The sequence below is a fragment of the Rattus norvegicus genome, chromosome 4 (genome assembly GCF_021556685.1).
Source record: "Rattus norvegicus strain SHRSP/BbbUtx chromosome 4, alternate assembly SHRSP_T2T, whole genome shotgun sequence".
Taxonomy (NCBI): Eukaryota; Metazoa; Chordata; class Mammalia; order Rodentia; family Muridae; genus Rattus; species Rattus norvegicus.
In genome coordinates, this window is record NC_141537.1 from 149268264 (window position 1) to 149283867 (window position 15604).

Sequence of the window (15604 nt, forward strand, 5' to 3'; positions counted from 1 at the left end):
GGGTTCAGCATGACTACAGTCGGCTGCGTGGCTCTAGCAAAAGTGCATTCAGCACAGTGTCTGGCCTTGACACTTACAATGTCTTCCGGGAGCCTCGTGGAGGAGTTGAACCCAGCAGGTGGTGGGTGCCTTGAGTTGGGGCCCAGGGAGGTTGAGGAAAGTGATTCCCAGGGAGTTGCAGACCTTGTGGAGGCCTAGGTCAACATGGATTTCCCGCGAGAACTAGTCACAGGAGAAAGAAGACCACCAGGAACAGTGAACCTTCGCCAAGGAGAGGGTACAAAGTCTTCCAGAATGTCCACGGGACACTGCAGAGTCCATCGTTCGGGGTTGACACCGAAGAGAGTCGTGCTGGGGTCCTCTGGGGTCGCTGGCAGGACTGCAGCACCTTCCAGAGAAGCCTGAGCCCAAGGCTGCAGCAGGCTGGAGTTACACCCCTCTCAGCTCGGTGCTAGAGACCCATTTTTCCCAGACGCCTGTGCGCATGCGCAAGACCAAGAGCCCACATTTGAAAAAGAAAGGAGAGCCTTGCAGCTCAGCCAGGGGCCCAGCTCCTTGCATCTAGGCACAGCACGCACGCAGGCCGATGGGGTCTCCCTTAAATGAAGGCAGTTCAGGGCTCCCTGGTGCCTTTAGTCCCTGGGTGGCCAAGTGCGTCCCTCACGAAAGGACTCACTTCAATTAGGCCTGTCCGAGCCAAAGTGCTGGAAATGTGGAGAGGCAGCTGCGGAGGCACGGGTCCTGGGTAGCGCTTTTGTCTGTCTTCCCTCGGAGAAAGAGCGATCCTCACCTCCCAGACCTGGCTAGCTCATATGTTTTTAGGTGGAGGGTCTACAAACCAGGGCCAAGGAAGTTGCAGTGCATAGCGGGAACGGACTTTAGAGAGACCAACGCAGAAAGGGCGGTGATCTAGGTGTGTCAGGAGCCTCCAGGGAGCAGGATTGCCGAGTCTTCATGAGTCCTGGTTCTGACAAAAGCAGGACTAGGATGAACCTAGGCCCTGATGAGATAGCAAGACAGGGCTCCAAATGTCATGGCTCCTGCCCTCTGGCTGTGATTGAAAAGGGACAGCTGCCTTTGGCCCTCCATCTCCCTTCTCTTGCCTAGCAAGAGCAAAAGACACTGTCTGAACCCCCGGCCTGCCTCCGGTATCCAGGTGTGTCAGCGAAGGGCAACATTCTGTCCATTGTGCATGTATATCTGTGCGTTGTGATAGTTGGGGACTGGGTGGTGGAAGGTATCCGATACATATAGGGGCCTACCAGCACAAGACTCCCTTGATCTTTAGGTCTGTCCATAGTCGAGCTCCTGTCAAACCATCAGCCCTATTTGAGATGCCAGGGCAGAAGGCAAACTGTCTAGCTTTGGAGACTGCCACCCTCTCCTTCCTCGTGCTATGGCCTCTCTACTTCTAAGAAACTCGTTTGCATGCCTCTGAAAGAAGGACCGCTGAGAGCTGACACGAACGTGCACTCCTATCTCCTCTCCCCTAGAAACACACACAGTCCTAGAGGCACAGACGTAATACACACATCCCGTTGTTCCTCTGCACTGTCTCTTTTGGGATGATGACGTTTGTGCAGAAGGTTGACTGCTGCCTCTAAGCTGTGTAGCCAGCTTTCTTCCTGAGAATGTCTCTGAGTGGAGTTCTGGTGTTTGGGACCGACAGTAATTTCCTGCTGCTCCTCTGTAGGCTGAAGCCTCATTCCTGGGTAGGACTCTGTCTCCTTTGTCACAGCCAGAGGTTTCACTTGCATTTCGACTCCCGGGCCTTTTCTCTTGCAGCTGGCCCGCTTTCCTTCCCGAGCTTTTGGACAGAGCCTGGCGCTGGCTTCTGAGAATTCTGGGTTGGATTGGAGGTGTCCAAAGGCAAGATTCAGTAGGTCCAGGGAACGACCCTTTTTCTTGGGACAGTGTCTCCCTGGGGGTGTACAGAAGGCACCTCTGGCAACATAGAGCCCCGGGGCAGGAGCCTGGGGTCGCCCCAGGAAAGATGCCCCGCTGTGTTTCTAGGCCACACTGGGACAGAGAACTAGACGCTGGCAGGATTGCTCTTGCTCCCATGGGAGGCACCGTCTAGCGGGAGCGTCCCAGGAGAGGGCAATGATTTCCTAGGTGCACTGTGGGCCAGGAATCACCCCATAGTAGGTTCTCAGAATGGACTTTCCACAGGGTTCAGCATGACTACAGTCGGCTGCGTGGCTCTAGCAAAAGTGCATTCAGCACAGTGAATGGCCTTGACACTTACAATGTCTTCCGGGAGCCTCGTGGAGGAGTTGAACCCAGCAGGTGGTGGGTGCCTTGAGTTGGGGCCCAGGGAGTTTGAGGAAAGTGATTCCCAGGGAGTTGCAGACCTTGTTGAGGCCTAGGTCAACATGGATTTCCCGCGAGAACTAGTCACAGGAGAAAGAAGACCACCAGGAACAGTGAACCTTCGCCAAGGAGAGGGTACAAAGTCTTCCAGAATGTCCACGGGACACTGCAGAGTCCATCGTTCGGAGTTGACACCGAAGAGAGTCGTGCTGGGGTCCTCTGGGGTCGCTGGCAGGACTGCAGCACCTTCCAGAGAAGCCTGAGCCCAAGGCTGCAGCAGGCTGGAGTTACACCCCTCTCAGCTCGGTGCTAGGGACCCATTTTTCCCAGACGCCTGTGCGCATGCGCAAGACCAAGAGCCCACATTTGAAAAAGAAAGGAGAGCCTTGCAGCTCAGCCAGGGGCCCAGCTCCTTGCATCTAGGCACAGCACGCAAGCAGGCCAATGGGGTCGCGCATAAATGAAGGCAGTTCAGGGCTCCCTGGTGCCTTTAGTCCCGGGGTGGCCAAGTGCGTCCCTCTCGCAAGGACTCATTTCAATTAGGCCTGTCCGAGCCAAAGTGCTGGAAATGTGGAGAGGCAGCTGCGGAGGCACGGGTCCTGGGTAGCGCTTTTGTCTGTCTTCCCTCGGTGAAAGAGCGATCCTCACCTCCCAGACCTGGCTAGCTCATATGTTTTTAGGTGGAGGGTCTACAAACCAGGGCCAAGGAAGTTGCAGTGCATAGCGGGAACGGACTTTAGAGAGACCAACGCAGAAAGGGCGGTGATCTAGGTGTGTCAGGAGCCTCCAGGGAGCAGGATTGCCGAGTCTTCATGAGTCCTGGTTCTGACAAAAGCAGGACTAGGATGAACCTAGGCCGTGATGAGATAGCAAGACAGGGCTCCAAATGTCATGGCTCCTGCCCTCTGGCTGTGATTGAAAAGGGACAGCTGCCTTTGGCCCTCCATCTCCCTTCTCTTGCCTAGCAAGAGCAAAAGACACTGTCTGAACCCCCGGCCTGCCTCCGGTATCCAGGTGTGTCAGCGAAGGGCAACATTCTGTCCATTGTGCATGTATATCTGTGCGTTGTGATAGTTGGGGACTGGGTGGTGGAAGGTATCCGATACATATAGGGTCCTACCAGCACAAGACTCCCTTGATCTTTAGGTCTGTCCATAGTCGAGCTCCTGTCAAACCATCAGCCCTATTTGAGATGCCAGGGCAGAAGGCAAACTGTCTAGCTTTGGAGACTGCCACCCTCTCCTTCCTCGTGCTATGGCCTCTCTACTTCTAAGAAACTCGTTTGCATGCCTCTTAAAGAAGGACCGCTGAGAGCTGACACGAACGTGCACTCCTATCTCCTCTCCCCTAGAAACACACACAGTCCTAGAGGCACAGACGTAATACACACATCCCGTTGTTCCTCTGCACTGTCTCTTTTGGGATGATGACGTTTGTGCAGAAGGTTGACTGCTGCCTCTAAGCTGTGTAGCCAGCTTTCTTCCTGAGAATGTCTCTGAGTGGAGTTCTGGTGTTTCGGACCGACAGGAATTTTCTGCTGCTCCTCTGTAGGCTGAAGCATCATTCCTGGGTAGGACTCTGTCTCCTTTGTCACAGCCAGAGGTTTCACTTGCATTTCGACCCCCGGGCCTTTTCTCTTGCAGCTGGCCCGCTTTCCTTCCCGAGCTTTTGGACAGAGCCTGGCACTGGCTTCTGAGAATTCTGGGTTGGATTGGAGGTGTCCAAAGGCAAGATTCAGTAGGTCCAGGGAACGACCCTTTTTCTCGGGACAGTGTCTCCCTGGGGGTGTACAGAAGGCACCTCTGGCAACATAGAGCCCCGGAGCAGGAGCCTGGGGTCGCCCCAAGAAAGATGCCCCGCTGTGTTTCTAGGCCACACTGGGACAGAGAACTAGACGCTGGCAGGATTGCTCTTGCTCCCATGGGAGGCACCGTCTAGCGGGAGCGTCCCAGGAGAGGGCAATGATTTCCTAGGTGCACTGTGGGCCAGGAATCACCCCATAGTAGGTTCTCAGAATGGACTTTCCACAGGGTTCAGCATGACTACAGTCGGCTGCGTGGCTCTAGCAAAAGTGCATTCAGCACAGTGTCTGGCCTTGACACTTACAATGTCTTCCGGGAGCCTCGTGGAGGAGTTGAACCCAGCAGGTGGTGGGTGCCTTGAGTTGGGGCCCAGGGAGGTTGAGGAAAGTGATTCCCAGGGAGTTGCAGACCTTGTGGAGGCCTAGGTCAACATGGATTTCCCGCGAGAACTAGTCACAGGAGAAAGAAGACCACCAGGAACAGTGAACCTTCGCCAAGGAGAGGGTACAAAGTCTTCCAGAATGTCCACGGGACACTGCAGAGTCCATCGTTCGGGGTTGACACCGAAGAGAGTCGTGCTGGGGTCCTCTGGGGTCGCTGGCAGGACTGCAGCACCTTCCAGAGAAGCCTGAGCCCAAGGCTGCAGCAGGCTGGAGTTACACCCCTCTCAGCTCGGTGCTAGAGACCCATTTTTCCCAGACGCCTGTGCGCATGCGCAAGACCAAGAGCCCACATTTGAAAAAGAAAGGAGAGCCTTGCAGCTCAGCCAGGGGCCCAGCTCCTTGCATCTAGGCACAGCACGCACGCAGGCCGATGGGGTCTCCCTTAAATGAAGGCAGTTCAGGGCTCCCTGGTGCCTTTAGTCCCTGGGTGGCCAAGTGCGTCCCTCACGAAAGGACTCACTTCAATTAGGCCTGTCCGAGCCAAAGTGCTGGAAATGTGGAGAGGCAGCTGCGGAGGCACGGGTCCTGGGTAGCGCTTTTGTCTGTCTTCCCTCGGAGAAAGAGCGATCCTCACCTCCCAGACCTGGCTAGCTCATATGTTTTTAGGTGGAGGGTCTACAAACCAGGGCCAAGGAAGTTGCAGTGCATAGCGGGAACGGACTTTAGAGAGACCAACGCAGAAAGGGCGGTGATCTAGGTGTGTCAGGAGCCTCCAGGGAGCAGGATTGCCGAGTCTTCATGAGTCCTGGTTCTGACAAAAGCAGGACTAGGATGAACCTAGGCCCTGATGAGATAGCAAGACAGGGCTCCAAATGTCATGGCTCCTGCCCTCTGGCTGTGATTGAAAAGGGACAGCTGCCTTTGGCCCTCCATCTCCCTTCTCTTGCCTAGCAAGAGCAAAAGACACTGTCTGAACCCCCGGCCTGCCTCCGGTATCCAGGTGTGTCAGCGAAGGGCAACATTCTGTCCATTGTGCATGTATATCTGTGCGTTGTGATAGTTGGGGACTGGGTGGTGGAAGGTATCCGATACATATAGGGGCCTACCAGCACAAGACTCCCTTGATCTTTAGGTCTGTCCATAGTCGAGCTCCTGTCAAACCATCAGCCCTATTTGAGATGCCAGGGCAGAAGGCAAACTGTCTAGCTTTGGAGACTGCCACCCTCTCCTTCCTCGTGCTATGGCCTCTCTACTTCTAAGAAACTCGTTTGCATGCCTCTGAAAGAAGGACCGCTGAGAGCTGACACGAACGTGCACTCCTATCTCCTCTCCCCTAGAAACACACACAGTCCTAGAGGCACAGACGTAATACACACATCCCGTTGTTCCTCTGCACTGTCTCTTTTGGGATGATGACGTTTGTGCAGAAGGTTGACTGCTGCCTCTAAGCTGTGTAGCCAGCTTTCTTCCTGAGAATGTCTCTGAGTGGAGTTCTGGTGTTTGGGACCGACAGTAATTTCCTGCTGCTCCTCTGTAGGCTGAAGCCTCATTCCTGGGTAGGACTCTGTCTCCTTTGTCACAGCCAGAGGTTTCACTTGCATTTCGACTCCCGGGCCTTTTCTCTTGCAGCTGGCCCGCTTTCCTTCCCGAGCTTTTGGACAGAGCCTGGCGCTGGCTTCTGAGAATTCTGGGTTGGATTGGAGGTGTCCAAAGGCAAGATTCAGTAGGTCCAGGGAACGACCCTTTTTCTTGGGACAGTGTCTCCCTGGGGGTGTACAGAAGGCACCTCTGGCAACATAGAGCCCCGGGGCAGGAGCCTGGGGTCGCCCCAGGAAAGATGCCCCGCTGTGTTTCTAGGCCACACTGGGACAGAGAACTAGACGCTGGCAGGATTGCTCTTGCTCCCATGGGAGGCACCGTCTAGCGGGAGCGTCCCAGGAGAGGGCAATGATTTCCTAGGTGCACTGTGGGCCAGGAATCACCCCATAGTAGGTTCTCAGAATGGACTTTCCACAGGGTTCAGCATGACTACAGTCGGCTGCGTGGCTCTAGCAAAAGTGCATTCAGCACAGTGTCTGGCCTTGACACTTACAGTGTCTTCCGGAAGCCTCGTGGAGGAGTTGAACCCAGCAGGTGGTGGGTGCCTTGAGTTGGGGCCCAGGGAGGTTGAGGAAAGTGATTCCCAGGGAGTTGCAGACCTTGTGGAGGCCTAGGTCAACATGGATTTCCCGCGAGAACTAGTCACAGGAGAAAGAAGACCAGCAGGAACAGTGAACCTTAGCCAAGGAGAGGGTACAAAGTCTTCCAGAATGTCCACGGGACACTGCAGAGTCCATCGTTCGGGGTTGACACCGAAGAGAGTCGTGCTGGGGTCCTCTGGGGTCGCTGGCAGGACTGCAGCACCTTCCAGAGAAGCCTGAGCCCGAGGCTGCAGCAGGCTGGAGTTACACCCCTCTCAGCTCGGTGCTAGGGACCCATTTTTCCCAGACGCCTGTGTGCATGCGCAAGACCAAGAGCCCACATTTGAAAAAGAAAGGAGAGCCTTGCAGCTCAGCCAGGGGCCCAGCTCCTTGCATCTAGGCACAGCACCCACGCAGGCCGATGGGGTCTCCCTTAAATGAAGGCAGTTCAGGGCTCCCTGGTGCCTTTAGTCCCTGGGTGGCAAAGTGCGTCCCTCTCACAAGGACTCACTTCAATTAGGCCTGTCCGAGCCAAAGTGCTGGAAATGTGGAGAGGCAGCTGCGGAGGCACGGGTCCTGGGTAGCGCTTTTGTCTGTCTTCCCTCGGAGAAAGAGCGATCCTCACCTCCCAGACCTGGCTAGCTCATATGTTTTTAGGTGGAGGGTCTACAAACCAGGGCCAAGGAAGTTGCAGTGCATAGCGGGAACGGACTTTAGAGAGACCAACGCAGAAAGGGCGGTGATCTAGGTGTGTCAGGAGCCTCCAGGGAGCAGGATTGCCGCGTCTTCATGAGTCCTGGTTCTGACAAAAGCAGGACTAGGATGAACCTAGGCCCTGATGAGAGAGCAAGACAGGGCTCCAAATGTCATGGCTCCTGCCCTCTGGCTGTGATTGAAAAGGGACAGCTGCCTTTGGCCCTCCATCTCCCTTCTCTTGCCTAGCAAGAGCAAAAGACACTGTCTGAACCCCCGGCCTGCCTCCGGTATCCAGGTGTGTCAGCGAAGGGCAACATTCTGTCCATTGTGCATGTATATCTGTGCGTTGTGATAGTTGGGGACTGGGTGGTGGAAGGTATCCGATACATATAGGGGCCTACCAGCACAAGACTCTCTTGATCTTTAGGTCTGTCCATAGTCGAGCTCCTGTCAAACCATCAGCCCTATTTGAGATGCCAGGGCAGAAGGCAAACTGTCTAGCTTTGGAGACTGCCACCCTCTCCTTCCTCGTGCTATGGCCTCTCTACTTCTAAGAAACTCGTTTGCATGCCTCTTAAAGAAGGACCGCTGAGAGCTGACACGAACGTGCACTCCTATCTCCTCTCCCCTAGAAACACACACAGTCCTAGAGGCACAGACGTAATACACACATCCCGTTGTTCCTCTGCACTGTCTCTTTTGGGATGATGACGTTTGTGCAGAAGGTTGACTGCTGCCTCTAAGCTGTGTAGCCAGCTTTCTTCCTGAGAATGTCTCTGAGTGGAGTTCTGGTGTTTCGGACCGACAGGAATTTCCTGCTGCTCCTCTGTAGGCTGAAGCCTCATTCCTGGGTAGGACTCTGTCTCCTTTGTCACAGCCAGAGGTTTCACTTGCATTTCGACTCCCTGGCCTTTTCTCTTGCAGCTGGCCCGCTTTCCTTCCCGAGCTTTTGGACAGAGCCTGGCACTGGCTTCTGAGAATTCTGGGTTGGATTGGAGGTGTCCAAAGGCAAGATTCAGTAGGTCCAGGGAACGACCCTTTTTCTCGGGACAGTGTCTCCCTGGGGGTGTACAGAAGGCACCTCTGGCAACATAGAGCCCCGGAGCAGGAGCCTGGGGTCGCCCCAAGAAAGATGCCCCGCTGTGTTTCTAGGCCACACTGGGACAGAGAACTAGACGCTGGCAGGATTGCTCTTGCTCCCATGGGAGGCACCGTCTAGCGGGAGCGTCCCAGGAGAGGGCAATGATTTCCTAGGTGCACTGTGGGCCAGGAATCACCCCATAGTAGGTTCTCAGAATGGACTTTCCACAGGGTTCAGCATGACTACAGTCGGCTGCGTGGCTCTAGCAAAAGTGCATTCAGCACAGTGAATGGCCTTGACACTTACAATGTCTTCCGGGAGCCTCGTGGAGGAGTTGAACCCAGCAGGTGGTGGGTGCCTTGAGTTGGGGCCCAGGGAGTTTGAGGAAAGTGATTCCCAGGGAGTTGCAGACCTTGTTGAGGCCTAGGTCAACATGGATTTCCCGCGAGAACTAGTCACAGGAGAAAGAAGACCACCAGGAACAGTGAACCTTCGCCAAGGAGAGGGTACAAAGTCTTCCAGAATGTCCACGGGACACTGCAGAGTCCATCGTTCGGAGTTGACACCGAAGAGAGTCGTGCTGGGGTCCTCTGGGGTCGCTGGCAGGACTGCAGCACCTTCCAGAGAAGCCTGAGCCCGAGGCTGCAGCAGGCTGGAGTTACACCCCTCTCAGCTCGGTGCTAGGGACCCATTTTTCCCAGACGCCTGTGCGCATGCGCAAGACCAAGAGCCCACATTTGAAAAAGAAAGGAGAGCCTTGCAGCTCAGCCAGGGGCCCAGCTCCTTGCATCTAGGCACAGCACGCAAGCAGGCCAATGGGGTCGCGCATAAATGAAGGCAGTTCAGGGCTCCCTGGTGCCTTTAGTCCCGGGGTGGCCAAGTGCGTCCCTCTCGCAAGGACTCATTTCAATTAGGCCTGTCCGAGCCAAAGTGCTGGAAATGTGGAGAGGCAGCTGCGGAGGCACGGGTCCTGGGTAGCGCTTTTGTCTGTCTTCCCTCGGTGAAAGAGCGATCCTCACCTCCCAGACCTGGCTAGCTCATATGTTTTTAGGTGGAGGGTCTACAAACCAGGGCCAAGGAAGTTGCAGTGCATAGCGGGAACGGACTTTAGAGAGACCAACGCAGAAAGGGCGGTGATCTAGGTGTGTCAGGAGCCTCCAGGGAGCAGGATTGCCGAGTCTTCATGAGTCCTGGTTCTGACAAAAGCAGGACTAGGATGAACCTAGGCCCTGATGAGATAGCAAGACAGGGCTCCAAATGTCATGGCTCCTGCCCTCTGGCTGTGATTGAAAAGGGACAGCTGCCTTTGGCCCTCCATCTCCCTTCTCTTGCCTAGCAAGAGCAAAAGACACTGTCTGAACCCCCGGCCTGCCTCCGGTATCCAGGTGTGTCAGCGAAGGGCAACATTCTGTCCATTGTGCATGTATATCTGTGCGTTGTGATAGTTGGGGACTGGGTGGTGGAAGGTATCAGATACATATAGGGTCCTACCAGCACAAGACTCCCTTGATCTTTAGGTCTGTCCATAGTCGAGCTCCTGTCAAACCATCAGCCCTATTTGAGATGCCAGGGCAGAAGGCAAACTGTCTAGCTTTGGAGACTGCCACCCTCTCCTTCCTCGTGCTATGGCCTCTCTACTTCTAAGAAACTCGTTTGCATGCCTCTTAAAGAAGGACCGCTGAGAGCTGACACGAACGTGCACTCCTATCTCCTCTCCCCTAGAAACACACACAGTCCTAGAGGCACAGACGTAATACACACATCCCGTTGTTCCTCTGCACTGTCTCTTTTGGGATGATGACGTTTGTGCAGAAGGTTGACTGCTGCCTCTAAGCTGTGTAGCCAGCTTTCTTCCTGAGAATGTCTCTGAGTGGAGTTCTGGTGTTTCGGACCGACAGGAATTTTCTGCTGCTCCTCTGTAGGCTGAAGCATCATTCCTGGGTAGGACTCTGTCTCCTTTGTCACAGCCAGAGGTTTCACTTGCATTTCGACCCCCGGGCCTTTTCTCTTGCAGCTGGCCCGCTTTCCTTCCCGAGCTTTTGGACAGAGCCTGGCACTGGCTTCTGAGAATTCTGGGTTGGATTGGAGGTGTCCAAAGGCAAGATTCAGTAGGTCCAGGGAACGACCCTTTTTCTCGGGACAGTGTCTCCCTGGGGGTGTACAGAAGGCACCTCTGGCAACATAGAGCCCCGGAGCAGGAGCCTGGGGTCGCCCCAAGAAAGATGCCCCGCTGTGTTTCTAGGCCACACTGGGACAGAGAACTAGACGCTGGCAGGATTGCTCTTGCTCCCATGGGAGGCACCGTCTAGCGGGAGCGTCCCAGGAGAGGGCAATGATTTCCTAGGTGCACTGTGGGCCAGGAATCACCCCATAGTAGGTTCTCAGAATGGACTTTCCACAGGGTTCAGCATGACTACAGTCGGCTGCGTGGCTCTAGCAAAAGTGCATTCAGCACAGTGTCTGGCCTTGACACTTACAATGTCTTCCGGGAGCCTCGTGGAGGAGTTGAACCCAGCAGGTGGTGGGTGCCTTGAGTTGGGGCCCAGGGAGGTTGAGGAAAGTGATTCCCAGGGAGTTGCAGACCTTGTGGAGGCCTAGGTCAACATGGATTTCCCGCGAGAACTAGTCACAGGAGAAAGAAGACCACCAGGAACAGTGAACCTTCGCCAAGGAGAGGGTACAAAGTCTTCCAGAATGTCCACGGGACACTGCAGAGTCCATCGTTCGGGGTTGACACCGAAGAGAGTCGTGCTGGGGTCCTCTGGGGTCGCTGGCAGGACTGCAGCACCTTCCAGAGAAGCCTGAGCCCGAGGCTGCAGCAGGCTGGAGTTACACCCCTCTCAGCTCGGTGCTAGGGACCCATTTTTCCCAGACGCCTGTGCGCATGCTCAAGACCAAGAGCCCACATTTGAAAAAGAAAGGAGAGCCTTGCAGCTCAGCCAGGGGCCCAGCTCCTTGCATCTAGGCACAGCACGCACGCAGGCCGATGGGGTCGCCCTTAAATGAAGGCAGTTCAGGGCTCCCTGGTGCCTTTAGTCCCTGGGTGGCCAAGTGCGTCCCTCTCGAAAGGACTCACTTCAATTAGGCCTGTCCGAGCCAAAGTGCTGGAAATGTGGAGAGGCAGCTGCGGAGGCACGGGTCCTGGGTAGCGCTTTTGTCTGTCTTCCCTCGGAGAAAGAGCGATCCTCACCTCCCAGACCTGGCTAGCTCATATGTTTTTAGGTGGAGGGTCTACAAACCAGGGCCAAGGAAGTTGCAGTGCATAGCGGGAACGGACTTTAGAGAGACCAACGCAGAAAGGGCGGTGATCTAGGTGTGTCAGGAGCCTCCAGGGAGCAGGATTGCCGAGTCTTCATGAGTCCTGGTTCTGACAAAAGCAGGACTAGGATGAACCTAGGCCCTGATGAGATAGCAAGACAGGGCTCCAAATGTCATGGCTCCTGCCCTCTGGCTGTGATTGAAAAGGGACAGCTGCCTTTGGCCCTCCATCTCCCTTCTCTTGCCTAGCAAGAGCAAAAGACACTGTCTGAACCCCCGGCCTGCCTCCGGTATCCAGGTGTGTCAGCGAAGGGCAACATTCTGTCCATTGTGCATGTATATCTGTGCGTTGTGATAGTTGGGGACTGGGTGGTGGAAGGTATCAGATACATATAGGGGCCTACCAGCACAAGACTCCCTTAATCTTTAGGTCTGTCCATAGTCGAGCTCCTGTCAAACCATCAGCCCTATTTGAGATGCCAGGGCAGAAGGCAAACTGTCTAGCTTTGGAGACTGCCACCCTCTCCTTCCTCGTGCTATGGCCTCTCTACTTCTATGAAACTCGTTTGCATGCCTCTTAAAGAAGGACCGCTGAGAGCTGACACGAACGTGCACTCCTATCTCCTCTCCCCTAGAAACACACACAGTCCTAGAGGCACAGACGTAATACACACATCCCGTTGTTCCTCTGCACTGTCTCTTTTGGGATGATGACGTTTGTGCAGAAGGTTGACTGCTGCCTCTAAGCTGTGTAGCCAGCTTTCTACCTGAGAATGTCTCTGAGTGGAGTTCTGGTGTTTGGGACCGACAGTAATTTCCTGCTGCTCCTCTGTAGGCTGAAGCCTCATTCCTGGGTAGGACTCTGTCTCCTTTGTCACAGCCAGAGGTTTCACTTGCATTTCGACTCCCGGGCCTTTTCTCTTGCAGCTGGCCCGCTTTCCTTCCCGAGCTTTTGGACAGAGCCTGGCGCTGGCTTCTGAGAATTCTGGGTTGGATTGGAGGTGTCCAAAGGCAAGATTCAGTAGGTCCAGGGAACGACCCTTTTTCTCGGGACAGTGTCTCCCTGGGGGTGTACAGAAGGCACCTCTGGCAACATAGAGCCCCGGGGCAGGAGCCTGGGGTCGCCCCAGGAAAGATGCCCCGCTGTGTTTCTAGGCCACACTGGGACAGAGAACTAGACGCTGGCAGGATTGCTCTTGCTCCCATGGGAGGCACCGTCTAGCGGGAGCGTCCCAGGAGAGGGCAATGATTTCCTAGGTGCACTGTGGGCCAGGAATCACCCCATAGTAGGTTCTCAGAATGGACTTTCCACAGGGTTCAGCATGACTACAGTCGGCTGCGTGGCTCTAGCAAAAGTGCATTCAGCACAGTGTCTGGCCTTGACACTTACAGTGTCTTCCGGAAGCCTCGTGGAGGAGTTGAACCCAGCAGGTGGTGGGTGCCTTGAGTTGGGGCCCAGGGAGGTTGAGGAAAGTGATTCCCAGGGAGTTGCAGACCTTGTGGAGGCCTAGGTCAACATGGATTTCCCGCGAGAACTAGTCACAGGAGAAAGAAGACCACCAGGAACAGTGAACCTTAGCCAAGGAGAGGGTACAAAGTCTTCCAGAATGTCCACGGGACACTGCAGAGTCCATCGTTCGGGGTTGACACCGAAGAGAGTCGTGCTGGGGTCCTCTGGGGTCGCTGGCAGGACTGCAGCACCTTCCAGAGAAGCCTGAGCCCGAGGCTGCAGCAGGCTGGAGTTACACCCCTCTCAGCTCGGTGCTAGGGACCCATTTTTCCCAGACGCCTGTGTGCATGCGCAAGACCAAGAGCCCACATTTGAAAAAGAAAGGAGAGCCTTGCAGCTCAGCCAGGGGCCCAGCTCCTTGCATCTAGGCACAGCACGCACGCAGGCCGATGGGGTCTCCCTTAAATGAAGGCAGTTCAGGGCTCCCTGGTGCCTTTAGTCCCTGGGTGGCCAAGTGCGTCCCTCTCGCAAGGACTCACTTCAATTAGGCCTGTCCGAGCCAAAGTGCTGGAAATGTGGAGAGGCAGCTGCGGAGGCACGGGTCCTGGGTAGCGCTTTTGTCTGTCTTCCCTCGGAGAAAGAGCGATCCTCACCTCCCAGACCTGGCTAGCTCATATGTTTTTAGGTGGAGGGTCTACAAACCAGGGCCAAGGAAGTTGCAGTGCATAGCGGGAACGGACTTTAGAGAGACCAACGCAGAAAGGGCGGTGATCTAGGTGTGTCAGGAGCCTCCAGGGAGCAGGATTGCCGAGTCTTCATGAGTCCTGGTTCTGACAAAAGCAGGACTAGGATGAACCTAGGCCCTGATGAGATAGCAAGACAGGGCTCCAAATGTCATGGCTCCTGCCCTCTGGCTGTGATTGAAAAGGGACAGCTGCCTTTGGCCCTCCATCTCCCTTCTCTTGCCTAGCAAGAGCAAAAGACACTGTCTGAACCCCCGGCCTGCCTCCGGTATCCAGGTGTGTCAGCGAAGGGCAACATTCTGTCCATTGTGCATGTATATCTGTGCGTTGTGATAGTTGGGGACTGGGTGGTGGAAGGTATCAGATACATATAGGGGCCTACCAGCACAAGACTCTCTTGATCTTTAGGTCTGTCCATAGTCGAGCTCCTGTCAAACCATCAGCCCTATTTGAGATGCCAGGGCAGAAGGCAAACTGTCTAGCTTTGGAGACTGCCACCCTCTCCTTCCTCGTGCTATGGCCTCTCTACTTCTAAGAAACTCGTTTGCATGCCTCTTAAAGAAGGACCGCTGAGAGCTGACACAAACGTGCACTCCTATCTCCTCTCCCCTAGAAACACACACAGTCCTAGAGGCACAGACGTAATACACACATCCCGTTGTTCCTCTGCACTGTCTCTTTTGGGATGATGACGTTTGTGCAGAAGGTTGACTGCTGCCTCTAAGCTGTGTAGCCAGCTTTCTTCCTGAGAATGTCTCTGAGTGGAGTTCTGGTGTTTCGGACCGACAGTAATTTCCTGCTGCTCCTCTGTAGGCTGAAGCCTCATTCCTGGGTAGGACTCTGTCTCCTTTGTCACAGCCAGAGGTTTCACTTGCATTTCGACTCCCGGGCCTTTTCTCTTGCAGCTGGCCCGCTTTCCTTCCCGAGCTTTTGGACAGAGCCTGGCACTGGCTTCTGAGAATTCTGGGTTGGATTGGAGGTGTCCAAAGGCAAGATTCAGTAGGTCCAGGGAACGACCCTTTTTCTCGGGACAGTGTCGCCCTGGGGGTGTACAGAAGGCACCTCTGGCAACATAGAGCCCCGGAGCAGGAGCCTGGGGTCGCCCCAAGAAAGATGCCCCGCTGTGTTTCTAGGCCACACTGGGACAGAGAACTAGACGCTGGCAGGATTGCTCTTGCTCCCATGGGAGGCACCGTCTAGCGGGAGCGTCCCAGGAGAGGGCAATGATTTCCTAGGTGCACTGTGGGCCAGGAATCACCCCATAGTAGGTTCTCAGAATGGACTTTCCACAGGGTTCAGCATGACTACAGTCGGCTGCGTGGCTCTAGCAAAAGTGCATTCAGCACAGTGAATGGCCTTGACACTTACAATGTCTTCCGGGAGCCTCGTGGAGGAGTTGAACCCAGCAGGTGGTGGGTGCCTTGAGTTGGAGCCCAGGGAGGTTGAGGAAAGTGATTCCCAGGGAGTTGCAGACCTTGTGGAGGCCTAGGTCAACATGGATTTCCCGCGAGAACTAGTCACAGGAGAAAGAAGACCACCAGGAACAGTGAACCTTCGCCAAGGAGAGGGTACAAAGTCTTCCAGAATGTCCACGGGACACTGCAGAGTCCATCGTTCGGAGTTGACACCGAAGAGAGTCGTGCTGGGGTCCTCTGGGGTCGCTGGCAGGACTGCAGCACCTTCCAGAGAAGCCTGAGC